Source organism: Lissotriton helveticus, chromosome 9, assembly GCF_964261635.1.
Source record: "Lissotriton helveticus chromosome 9, aLisHel1.1, whole genome shotgun sequence".
Taxonomy (NCBI): Eukaryota; Metazoa; Chordata; class Amphibia; order Caudata; family Salamandridae; genus Lissotriton; species Lissotriton helveticus.
Genome location: NC_136070.1, coordinates 613788423 through 613801346, shown reverse-complemented (window position 1 = coordinate 613801346; position 12924 = coordinate 613788423).

The window sequence follows — 12924 nt, the reverse complement described above, 5'->3', positions numbered from 1 at the left end:
AGTGAAGAAAGCAAAAAATACAAAAACCTCAGGTTGGACCTATATTCCTTTTAGCATTGAATAAATCTCCAAACTACTTGGAAGCGGATGCCAAAGAGAAAAACTTCACAGTGTTATCAAAACATATATATTTATTAGATTTTTTTTTTTAGAAAGTTATTTCTTTAAAAAGAACATTTAATACATCTGTGCATATCAAATCATTTTATCGTCAATAAGAAATTCATAACTTTTACAAACATAGTTTTTTCTCAAAATCTGTGAGTTATGATACTAAAAATGTGCCCTCTAATAACAACTATTCTTACCAATCATACATGCATACTTATATGTCAGTCATACCAATCCTATTTGTGAGAAAACAACCTATCAACATAAGCACAAAGACTAAATATAACAAGACATAAAGCTAACAAACATGGCAGCTCTAAGGTGTACTCAGTGGGAAACTCAGAAAGACTGGATGATAACGTTCTGCTGGTGTAGGTGGAATTAACCAGTTTATATCCACAACAGGTAGATGTTAGGCCAAAGAGAATTAAAAACAGAAGTGAGGACAGGAGTCCAGAACCCTGGGTTCTCCCTAAACAGATCAAGCGGGACACCATCCGGTCCAGGAGCCTTCTTTCCCTAATTGTTTTCAGATTAGTGCATGAATAAAATTCCAAGACAGATTTCCAAGACCTGTACAACAAGTCTTCAGGTGACTTGCCAACTCTCCCGTTATGCCAGTGAAGATGGAAAATAAGGCATGTGGTTATCTGCAGTAATGGGGGAATCAACACAAAGGGATACATCCTGCTTTGGGTAAGTGAACTGCAAGTGTGTAGCAAACAACAGGAAGAACAGGTTGCGGAAGATAAGAGGACAAGATGGCACAGATTACATAATTTGGTGGGTAATATATTGGCAGGCACATTGAGTGCATAAACACAGCAATTACTCTCAAACTCAATTTTTAAGAGATGCAAACTAATGAAGTAACTTAAATATATAACAAAGAGATGGCTAAAAAGGGACAACAATTAGGATCCAGAAATAAACTGCCAGAGGTACACTGGGAGCCAGGCACTTAACAGACAAGCAGTAAACTAAAGCAATAAAACAAGAGGGATTTTTTATGGCAGACTCAGTGCTGGTTTCTTCTATTATGAAATGAAATCTAGCAACATGGAATAGGTAGGTTGGGAGAAAGTGGTGCTTGACTTTCAAAATAAAGCTATAATCCCAGAGATTTTCAGTTTTACAAATGTTAAGTCACATGTCCCTGATATATGAGAAGACACTTCCCAAATTGTGAAGGTTTTAGACCCATGTTTAGCGACTCATAGTTAGCCTAGGAAGTAATAACCAAATTGCTCCACCCTCGGGTAAATCTACTGGATCTTGATTAAAGAGATAAATAAATGCAATACCATTTCCATAATCCACAAGTTACTTCTGGCATGCCCCTGGCTATCAAACCAAACACTTTTGGTCCTTCAAACCTCCAATACTTGATTTGCCTCTCTGAAGCACCTGGCCACCTACTCACATAGGCTCAATGACTGGCTGATCACTCCATGTGCATTGATGTACTCTATGGAATGCACCCCCTCACTCATCAGTTAGACCCATGCCGCAGCCCCTCTCTCCTGTACACTCCACCTTCTTCTCGCCTCCAAAGCAAGGCCAATTTTAACTGTGTTGCTTATAAGAAGGGATTTCCCAAGGTCTCACTGTCACTTCCTAAGGTTTGGATAATATGTTGTGGGAAGACTCTGACATCATACTGTGTTTGGCTTAAAAAGGAGGAGGAAGGTACCCCTATGAATAATACAGGGATGGGGTATGTATGTAAACCAAACAAGACATTAAAACTCTGTTGTGTAGTGTCTAAGAGAAGGAGAAACCTCCTTATTAAGCACAACGATTACACTCGTGTTTGGGCTTGAGATAGTGTCTACTTTCTCAACATTATCTATCATTACACAATATGTTTTACCACTATATAAGGTATCACAGTACAGTAGGAATTTTCTTAATACGGTTACAAGTATGTTAAAAATTCATTTTATTCAATAAAACCACAGTATATATTCATGTCCTCATTCGCATACCTCCCTATGGACTACAATCTAGTCATGTAGATATTACAACCATACATAGAAAATTAAAAACAACAGTTGTTTTTAATTTTCTATGTATGGTTGAAATATCTACATGAATAAAATATATATATATATTTTTTTAGGTTTAAAGTATTTTATTGGTGTAATACACATAAACAAACATACAAAGCGTACAAGGAGTTAGGTCATTGCAGCTAAGGCCACGTTCTTGGCAGTGCATCTACAAAGGGATAGTCCGGCTGCAGACCAGTCCGCAGCGAGGCTAAGAGCATGGAACGCTGCTAAAATAGGACAACTTTCTCCTCCCAAACCCCCCAACCCCAACTCCCGGATTCCCCTTCCCCTCCCCCCCCCCCTTCGTCCAGTGCACAGGTCTGATCCCCGTCTTCCACCCCAGGCACCGTTAGCCAAGGAGATTAATCTTGTGTCTGGTCAAGTGGTCGGTTCTGTAGGTGCCGTGAGCCTCAGGAGGCGGAGGTACTTGGGGCAGGTGAGTTCCCTGAATTCAGTGACCAACAGGGACTGAAACGGCTGCCAGAGATCTTCAAATTGCTCTATATCCCCTGCCACTGTGAGCGACATTTTCTCCATGCCCAGGATATGCCACAGTCGATGGAGCCAGCCCGTGATAGAGGGAGGTGTAGTAGTGTGCCAGAGTTGCAAAATGTTTTGGACCGCTGAGCCTAGAGCTATGGCTATCTGTCTGCCTCTGCGGGATTTGAGTGGGTACATCAATCTGTTCGGGAGCCCCAATAGGATGTACGCTGGGAAGCGCGGAAATTCAGTGTCGAAATGGGAGTCTACCTCATCCAATACTTCCTTCCAATAAGATGCCAGCAGTGGACAATCCCATAGAATGTGCGTCAGTGTGCCCACTTGTTTGCAACCCCTCCAACAATCGCTATCCTTACTCCGGTCCATTTCATGCACCCGTTCTGGCGTATAGTACCAGTAGGTAGAGACCTTTGTTAGTGTTTCAGTGAGCCCCATGTGGTAAGCCGAGTGTCGTGCCCTGTAATGTATCTTCTCCCATTCTTTATGGATCAATGTCCTGCCCAGCTCCCGTTCCCACCGCTCCCTCCCCGGATTATAAAAGTGAGAAGAAGGTGGTTGTAGCAGTTTATAGAGGTCCTTGATCAATTTCGTATCAGTCTTGCGCGTCATGAGCCACCTTTCATACGGGAGTAGCTGCCTGTCGGCCGTGTCCCGCACCTGTGAGTGTAATGCCCAGTGGTGAACCTGCATGTAGCGGAGTCTTTCAGACTCTGGGAACGAGTATTCCTGTCGAAAATGCGAAAAGGACCCTTCTGGGCCATACAAATGGAATAGGGCCCGACACCCCGCCGCTCGCCAGTGGGTAAAGGCTCCCCTCTCCATCCCCGGAGTAAAGTCCGGTTTGTCCACCAGTGGCGTAAGCGGGGACAGGAACGTGGTAAGGTTGTGAACGGAGTTGGTAGTGTCCCAGACTCGCAGGGGTACCCTGGTGACGAAAGAGGCGTATAAATTCGCAGGGCGATGAGGTCGGTGTTGAAACGGTACTTCCTGCAGGGGGCGGCCCGCCACCGCCTGGTCCTGGAAAAGCCAGTGCTTATCAGATTCCCACCTGCTCCACTCCACGAGATATCGCAACTGAGCCGCTTGAAAATATTTGCGAAGGTCCGGGATCCCAAGCCCCCCAGCCTCCGGAGCCAGCATAGAAAGCGTCCTACGCATCCTGGGCTTCCTGCCCTGCCAGATAAAACGCGAAAGATCTGCCTGTGTCTGTTGGATCCACCCAGTGGGGGGTTGAAGTGGTAAAGCCCTGAACAGGTACAGAACCTGGGGCAAGATCGTCATTTTAACCCCCGCTTTTCTGCCCAACCAGGAAAGGGTACCACGATTACACCTCCCCAGCTCCTCTCGAATCTTCTTGCCTAGCGCGGTGTAGTTGGCCGTCACCATGGCCGGCAGGGTGGGAGCCAGCTGGATCCCCAAGTAGGGCACCAGCTCCGATGACCAGAGCAATGGGAACATGCCTTGCAGGTAAGATCTAGTGGCCGGTGCAAGGGAAACGTCCAGGGCTACCGATTTCCCCATGTTCATTCTAAAGCCCGCAACAGCAGCAAAGGAGTCCAGCTCCTCAATGCACGCCGGGAGAGCAGACCGGGGCTTATCCAACGACAATATAATATCGTCCACATAGAGCATTATGGTGTGAGTAAAGCCCCCGTATTTCACCCCCGTCGCCGCCTGGTTGGTACGTATCCGTTGGGCGAAGGGCTCCATATAGAGGGCAAAGAGCAGGGGTGAAAGTGGGCACCCCTGTCTAGTAGCTCTCTCAATGGCGAAGCTCCTTGAATTGTAACCATTCACTCGTACCGCTGCAGTCGGGAACTTATAACAGTTGAGGATCATGGATCGGAATTTCTCTCCTATGCCCACCTTCATTAGAACTTGTTCTAGATAGGGCCAGTGGACTCGGTCAAACGCCTTTTCGGCGTCAACCGCTAGCATCATCCTCTCACCAGGGATACGGGAGGCCTTCTCTATGAGGTGGACAATCCTCTTGGTGTTATCCACCGTCTGCCGCCCAGGGACAAACCCCGCCTGGTCTGGGTCTATCAGACCCGGCAGGTGAGGGGCCAATCGGGCCGCAAGTATCCCGGTGTATAGCTTAAGATCGACGTTCAAGAGAGAGATCGGTCTGTAGGAGCCGCAGTGCGATCGGTCCTTCCCCGGCTTGGGAATGACCGTGAGAGAAGCCCTCAAAAGGTCAGGCGGGATGGCCCCCGGAGCGGCGAACGAGTTAAATAGGCGGGTGAGGAGCGGAGCCAGCGACGCGCAGAACGTTTTATAAAAGAGAGATGTATAGCCGTCCGGTCCCGGAGCCTTGCCATGCTTAAGTTTGGCGATGGCGGAGATCACCTCCTCAATTCGAATGTCCCTTTCCATGTGTTCTGCCTGCGGAGGGGTAAGGGACGGGAGGGTGACCGAATCTAGATATGCCGATGTCGCGGCCCCATCCGGGGGGTCCCCGGTGTAGAGATCCGCATAGAACCTGCGAAAAGTTTCGGCAATATGGGCATCTTCCGTGACCATCGACCCTGTAGGGTCAGAGATCTCCTTCACCATCTGACTCTGGTGCGCCACTCGGAGCCTGTTGGCCAGTAGCAGGCCACAGCGGTCCACCCCAGTGTAGTAGGTATGGCGTAAACGAAGCGCAGCATATTCCGCTCGGTCCATGTCCAGGGCCGTTAGGAGTTTCCTTGCCTCCTTAAGCTGCTTCCAAATCCGGGGGGCCCCCGTCCGGCAATGTATCTGCTCGAGCTCGCGGACCCGCTGAGTGAGTTCCTCCCTCTTATTCCGGCGCTCTTTATTTTCGGCCGAGGACATAGCCAAAAACTCTCCCCTGAGGACTGCCTTCAGGGCCGCCCACTGTGTCGCCAGGGAGGTATCGGGGTTATCATTGTGTGATAGATAATCCCGGATCGCATCTTCTATACGCTTAACCACCACTTTCTTGAGACGTCAAACTCTGGGAGGGCAGGACAACGGCGGCAGACTGAGCGTGGCGATGACCGGGGCGTGGTCCGACAGGGATATCACTCCTATTTCGGATGAAGAGACCAGGGCACGTACCGGGGTCGTGACCAGAAGGTGGTCTAGCCTCGCGTATGTTTTGTGCGCGTGGGAGTAGTAAGAATACCCCCGATCAGCGGGGTGCATTAAACGCCAGAGATCGTGGATGTCTACCTCCGACAATAGCGCCCGACTCCCGGCTGAGAACTCCCCGACCTGCGGGGAGCGTTGGGCGGATCTATCTAGGGCCGAGTCGAAGACCATGTTGAAGTCTCCCCCAATAATAATGTGCCTATCTTGTGAGGCGGTAACGTCTACCATGGCTGAACGTAAGAAGCGGTCCTGCTGGTCATTAGGGCTGTACAAGGACCCAATCGTAAAAGTAACCCCCAACCCTAACTCTATAGACTAAGAGCCTGCCTTTGTGTTCTGCAAGTTTGTGAAGGACTTCTCCCCTGAAGTGTCGGGCCACTAGGATTGCCACCCCCGCTGTCTTAGTAGTGCTAGAGGAAAATAATTGTGTCGGGAATTTATGGGAGCGCAGCCTATGGGAGTCGCGGGCCAGCAAGTGGGTCTCTTGAAGAAGACCGATATCCGCGCGGGTGCTCTCTAGGAGAGACTTCACCGCCCGCCTCTTGACCGGGTTGTTTAGTCCCCTGACATTGAGGGTTACCACCTTAAGAGTTGCAGGAGGCATGAGACATAGTGAAAGTGAAGGTGCAGAATCCCCACCAGAGTGGGGCGGGGTGCTTAAACGCCTCTGGAATGAGTAAAGCCTGCATGGTGCACTGGACGACCCACCCACCCCTCCCGGTTCCCCCCCTCCCAACCAGAACTCCCTCCACCCCCCCTTTCAACAACCCCCCCTCAGCCCAAATCCGAAACCACCCCAACTGCCCCCCTCCCCTCCACCCCGTCCCATCAACTGTCCCCAAAACCCCATTGTCCCAGTCCGGTCCTCCATGGACAAGTCTGTGGAAAGTCACTTAAGTGGACGTCCAGCCACTCCACACCCACCCGCCGCCCCCCCTCCCTCTGGATCCCCAAACCTGCATTGTTGAAGAGGCTGTGTTGATCTCCCCCCAGAGTTCTCTCAGGCCGTCAGTGCAATATCACTAGGTGCCGTGTCTCTGGCCACCTCCCGCACCGCGTTGACCATTTCCGCTCGGATAGTGGGTGAGTCTGGTCGTGCGGAAGATGTAGAGGATCGCCGTCCACGGACTGTCTGCCAGCCGTCTCTGTTAGGGCGTCTTCGGTGAGGAGTGGGCGCATCTTCGTCCGTCGCGGTGATTCCCAGCACTCCACAGGTGTCTTGGAGGGAGCGAAGCTAGTGCAGAGTCCCGTTCCACCGGAAGGTGAGGCGGAAAGGGTGGCCCCAGGAGTACTGCGTGTCGTGTTCTCTCAGAAAGTCGGTTGCTATTTTGAATGCTTTGCGTTTCTGGAGCGTGATTGCCGATAAATCCTGAAAGAGAGCCACCTGGTGCCCCCGGACGGGCCCGGGGAGTGCTGTCCCTTATCTTGTTTCGTGGGGCCTCTACTCAGCATATCCGGCAATGTCCGCTCTCCTTTCTTGCCCCCCCTGTTGCCAGCCATTCTAAAAGCGGGGGTTTTCACACCAGGTGGCTTACCACGCCGTTGGCCAGCCGCGATGATCAGGACAGTCCTGAGGCCACCACCGAACCGGGGGTCCGATCCCCTATGGAGCCCAGATCCAGCGCCACACTCCCAAGGGGCCCAGCAGTCCGCTCACCTCCGCTTCTGGGCCCTCTGTGCGCTCCTGGTTCCCAGACGTAGGGATGCGGCCAGCCACAACAAGAGTCCTCCAGGGAGCGCACCCGCGCCGCCCCACCTTCTTTGCCGTGGCGATCGACCGTCCCTAGGCCGGCTGTGGAGGGGTCGAGGTCGCCCAGTGCCGCCGGTCCGGCCCGATGCGTCCGCCCGGAGGCGTATCCGTGTTGAGCCCAGGGCCTGTCCGCCTTCCGCAGGCCTCCACGTCCCAGCTGTGTGCCTTCACTTACACCCCCTGCGGGGCTCGCTGCCTTCCCACCACGCTCTGGGGCCGGGGCTGCCCGTGCTTGGGCCGGCAGTTCCTCGCCCTCAGCTGTCTGCTCCCCGTAGAGGCCACTGGGGCAAGCGGCAGGGGCACGGTCTTGTTTCAGGGCGATCCGCCCCGCCCCAGGCCTCGACCACCGCTCCCTGCTCAAGCACGGCCTCACCCGGTGCTGCCGCCTCTTCAGCTGCTCACTCGGGGCTCCGTCACTGCGAGTCAGGGGTCACCAGGCGTGCCGGGCGATCCGTCCAGTACTTCTACACCCCCGCCGGCAAACAGCGGCAGGCAGGGGAGGTTCGCTGAGTCGGGGGCCCATTGCTAGGCCGCGGCCCCGGTCTTGCGTAGCGGCCCACGCCAGGCCCTTGCTCCGGTTCCGTCGCTCCCGGACACTGGGTGCTCCAAACCGCTGGGCCGCGCCGGAGAGCCGGGCAGGACTCGATCTCCGTTGCTGGGCGGGCCGCACCGCTCCAAGACGTTTCCGGCTCGGTACTTCGTCTCCGAGACCCACGCGGCCTCGATTCCCGGCTGTAACACCGTGCCGTCACCTCCTCCGGCCGCACTTCCGAGGCCCCACCGCTGCGGCCGCGGGGTCCGTCGGCGTTCCGGGCAGTGTCGCTGGATGCTCCCCAACTTCTGTCGCAGATCTCCCGCGATTTGGGGGAGATCTGCAGAGATTAGTGATTCAGGGGCCCAGGCTTACGGGAGCTCGCGGAGAGTGCGACCGCTTACCCCGCCATCTTGGCCACGCCCCCCCCTTTTTTTAAAAAAAACCTTTATTGTACAGTTCAATAAAATTACAAGCACGGGCCAACAACTGCAGGGGCCGGCCGCAACACAAGAATAAGACCCACTATAGTATCAAATGACACAGCTCTTCAGCCGACAACCCTGAGGTCCGGCAGCGAGTCAGGATAAACATTGTATTGAACTCACAACACGTTAAAGGATAAGACGAAGGTTTCATTTTATGTTTAACCCCCCCCCCCCGACCTAAAAAGCAGGAAAAAAGAAACAGACATATCTGGTGCCATACATTCAAACACTATGATAAAGTGAGCAGGTACAAAAATAGAATAATCACAGATCAATTTAATGGGAACGACCGAGACGCCTGCGCTAGCAGGCACAAAACAGGATTACGACAAAGCAATCTATAGCCCAACGCAGTCGCCCCCACACAGACCCCGCCCACCCATTGACGCCAGGATAGAAAAAGAAGTACGGTTACCAGATACTGGAAGACATACGAAATCAGGATAATACCCCAACGTTATGAAAGGAGAGCGAAAGGAAAGCGTGAGATAAAGAAACCATAAAAACGAAACTAACTAACAAAACTATAGACCCATCCCCCCACCCTGCACCCCTCCATGTGGTTTTCGCCTAACCCCAACTAGCAGCGTGCCTGTCGCCCCGACTAACTAAACTACAAAAAGTAAAAGAAGAATGGAGGAGGAGAATGTCATTCAAACTCCCGGTCACCTTTCTCCCCCGCCTGAAACGAACAACCCCTGTCCTAAGACCACAAAGTATTTAAAAATATTATAGACAGAGCCAGACAGTGGAGACGTTGAACACCGCCCAACCTCCCACAAGCATTACGTTAGCGAATCCCTTGTCATCTAAAGCCCCGAAATCAGACCCAGACCAACAGTCTCATCCTTGACCCCTCCGATCTTTCATGCGGACTCTGTCCGGTAACACCATCACCGCCCCAGGAGAGTCAAAGTTCGTAGGAAGTTCAATTAAGATTAATAAGAGACCAGTCGAACACATTGAGTCTCTGCAAGCATCCGCCACCGGTAAGATCTCCCTCACCGACATGCAGTCCAGATATCCTTTCCTCCGTAGATGTAAAAGAACCACAAGGGCGGGAAGGGACGGTAGTGACTTTCGGTTTTTGAAAGTCGTAGTCTCAGGAGTGAAGAACCAGGTAGCTCCACAATGATCGGCTGCGATGGTGAATGCAGTGATACCCCCAGAGAAACAATTCCGCAAGTATTCTGCAAACAGGTCAATGGCGTCAAAACTTTATCGCGCAAGGGGTCTCCATCCTCCTTCACTACGGGCATCGTGGGAGAATCAGTTCGTTGAAAGTCATGCAATAGAACAGAGCCCATACTCGGTCGCCCAGTTTCGATGTTACCAGCGATCATTTTATGGACAATGGTCTCCAGATGCAATTGAAGTGCCCTGATGGCGGCCATTACGGTGTTCAAAGACGGCTCACAGTTCGTCCGATCCGCCTACACTCGCTCGGTTCCAAGCATGGGCGGGTTCCTCAGAGAGCCGGGTCTCTCCGGGAAAAGAGGCAAGAGCGGAGCGGACGGCAACGGAGGGTGCATTATCGGTCAGCAGTACGCCACCGCGACCGAGGGCCCCGGCCCAGCAGACCCGGGAGGTGGCGACCGGGTCGCCGGGGACGGGGACTCCCCTCCACAGCCACAGACGAAGCCTATCACCACTCCTTCAGTATAAAACAGACCAGACGCTCGCCACCAAAAACAGGCCAGGATAACCTCCACTGCAAGAGACCGGACCCTGTCTGAATCCCACGGCCGATGTTATTCAACTGCAACCCGGCTGGGCAAGTACTCGAGGCCCCGGCTCAGAAGCTGGGTTAGGCCAAGATCTTAAACACGACACAACTCCGTCAATCTGGGCAATAAAATTTTCGGGACCGCGCCGTCAGATTCAGCAACAGTTCATCCACACGGGGGTCGGGCCTAAAATCAGGATATCTGGCAGGATTTTCAAGCAGCAGACGGAGGTCGGCTGAGCCGGGAGCCTATGCAGCCATCTTGGTTGCTGCGTAGCTCCTCCTCTAAAATTAATGTTTGAACATACTTGTAACCGTATTAAGAAAATGCCTACTGTACTCTGATACTTTATATAGCGGTAAAACATATTGTGTAATGATAGATAATATTGAGAAAGTAGACACTATCTCAAGCCCAAACACGAGTGTAATCGTTGTGCTTAATAAGGAGGTTTCACCTTCTCTTAGACACTACACAACAGAGTTTTATGTCTTGTTTGGTTTATCATAATGTGTTTGCCCAGGCCAGCTCATTGCCGTTGTGCACATGACAATGATCCAGCTGACTTTATGAGAATAACCACATTGACTCTCGGTATCAGCCTTTTCGGTTGTGCACCAGCAGCCCAGTCAGGGGGAGTCAGTGTATCCATGGTAATGTAAAATCACCTCACCAGCTGAAGCAGGCCATAAGACTGTTGGTAAACTGTCAATTCTTCACCTTGCTTATCTGGAACTAGCCCCCGTCCCTGGTCCTCGCAGCCCTTGGGTCTTTCAGGGTGGCAAACTTTACTTTATCTCTTCGCAGAACACTTTACACACACAAAGAGTCATCGGAAGATGTTTTCCAGAGTTTGTGAGATTAATAGAGAATGCATTTATTGGTGTTTCTTTACATAACCACTTTCTCTAAATCAGACCCTCTTAAAGATATAACTAAGCTTGCCGGATAAGGTGCCTACTGAGTATGATTAATCTGACATATTGTATTTGAGTTCAAATACCTTTACCACCCACAGGGAGTAAGCTTTAACTACTCACTGTTTATTAACAGCCAATTAAATTTAAACATTCTCAACAAACGACATTTCCCAACATTCTTTTACTGACCACCAGCAATTTTATTGTAATTTTAACTCCTCTTTTTTTGTTGCTCTGCTCGGAGATAAATATTTCACTTTTTCGCTATGTTTTTTAAATTTTGCGTAATGTGGTTTCAAATATTTATACTACCTAATTGTGAATGGGTCCTGCAGGCTGCCGCCGCTCATTCCGCACCCGACAAGGAGTGCTTAGGAGGTGGGAAGCAGGGCTTTGACCAGTCAGACCGTCCTGCCCCCTTTCTAGCTGTCTGCCCGGATGTTACTGTAAAGAACGAGGTGACAGGTGTTCGTAGTAGATAGGATATTTATTGGAGGGCAAACAGGTCCGTCCAAGCATTTCCGTCCCTGAAATTCGAAGATCTCCTCAACAAATCCTACCATGGGAATTTTTTCACCAGTAAATGTGACAGGTCTGATGTCAGGTGGAAGTAACTCTTTTTTTAAAACATGTACAAACGATTTCTTCCAAATATCACGTTTAACAATTGTATAGGGTGAGCCTGAATCAGGTACAATGCTAATCAAAACTCCACCAATTAGGATGTTACAAGTAGGTTTCTTAGATTTACATTTGATGTTCAAAACTGCATTGTCATCTTCCCAAAAGTCAAGGATGCAAAAGATGCTATCATCACTAGATGCATCGTAATTTTCTGTAATAGGCTCAACAGAATCATCAATGCACTTTACAACTTTCTTCTCTTTACCAGATTTAAATTTACAAACTTTAGAGAAGTGTCCAATTTTATTACAGAAATTACATTTTGATTTTAAGGCCGGGCATTTCGGATCATTTGCATAATGCCCGTTAAATCCACACCTGAAGCAATTGGGAATGCCTTCATTTTTATAAGATGAACCAGGATTAGCATTCTTTTTAAATGAGGAAGATTTATAACTGTTCGTTTTTTGATAGTTACTAGTTACCTTACTCACAGTTACACTATCATCTTTATCACAGTCCTTGAGGGCAACTTTGGCACACCTCTTGGACATTTCCGCTTTCCTGACTATTGCGAAAATTTCATTAAGTGGAGAATCTCCACAAGTCCAAAGCTTCTCCTGGATAGATGTGTTGTTGCAATGCATGACCAACTGGTCTCTAACAAAACTATCATGGAGGGTACTAAATTCGCAATTAATTGCTAATTTCTTTAGACAAGAAACATAATCCTCTACAGATTCCGACCTCCCTTGTTTCCTCTTGAAAAACTCATACCTGCTTATCCCAACACAAACTGGAGGATGATAATGTGTGTCTAAATCCTCCAGAGCGTCTAGAAATACAGTATTATCGTCAGACCTAACCTTTTTTTCCATTTGGTTAAAAATCCTATTGCCCTCTGGTCCCAGACTATGTAAAAGCATTTTCTTTTTCCTTTTTTGCGAAAAAGCATCATCCTGTTCTTCTTCTAGGGCTTCTATATAATTTAAAAAGTAAACTTTCCAATCAGACCATTTAATTGAAGGTTCACCTGGACGAGGTAAAAATGGGACAGGTGTGTTCAACCCACCTTGCGATGCCATTTAGTGAATTTATAAAATAAAGTGACCTGAAAAAAA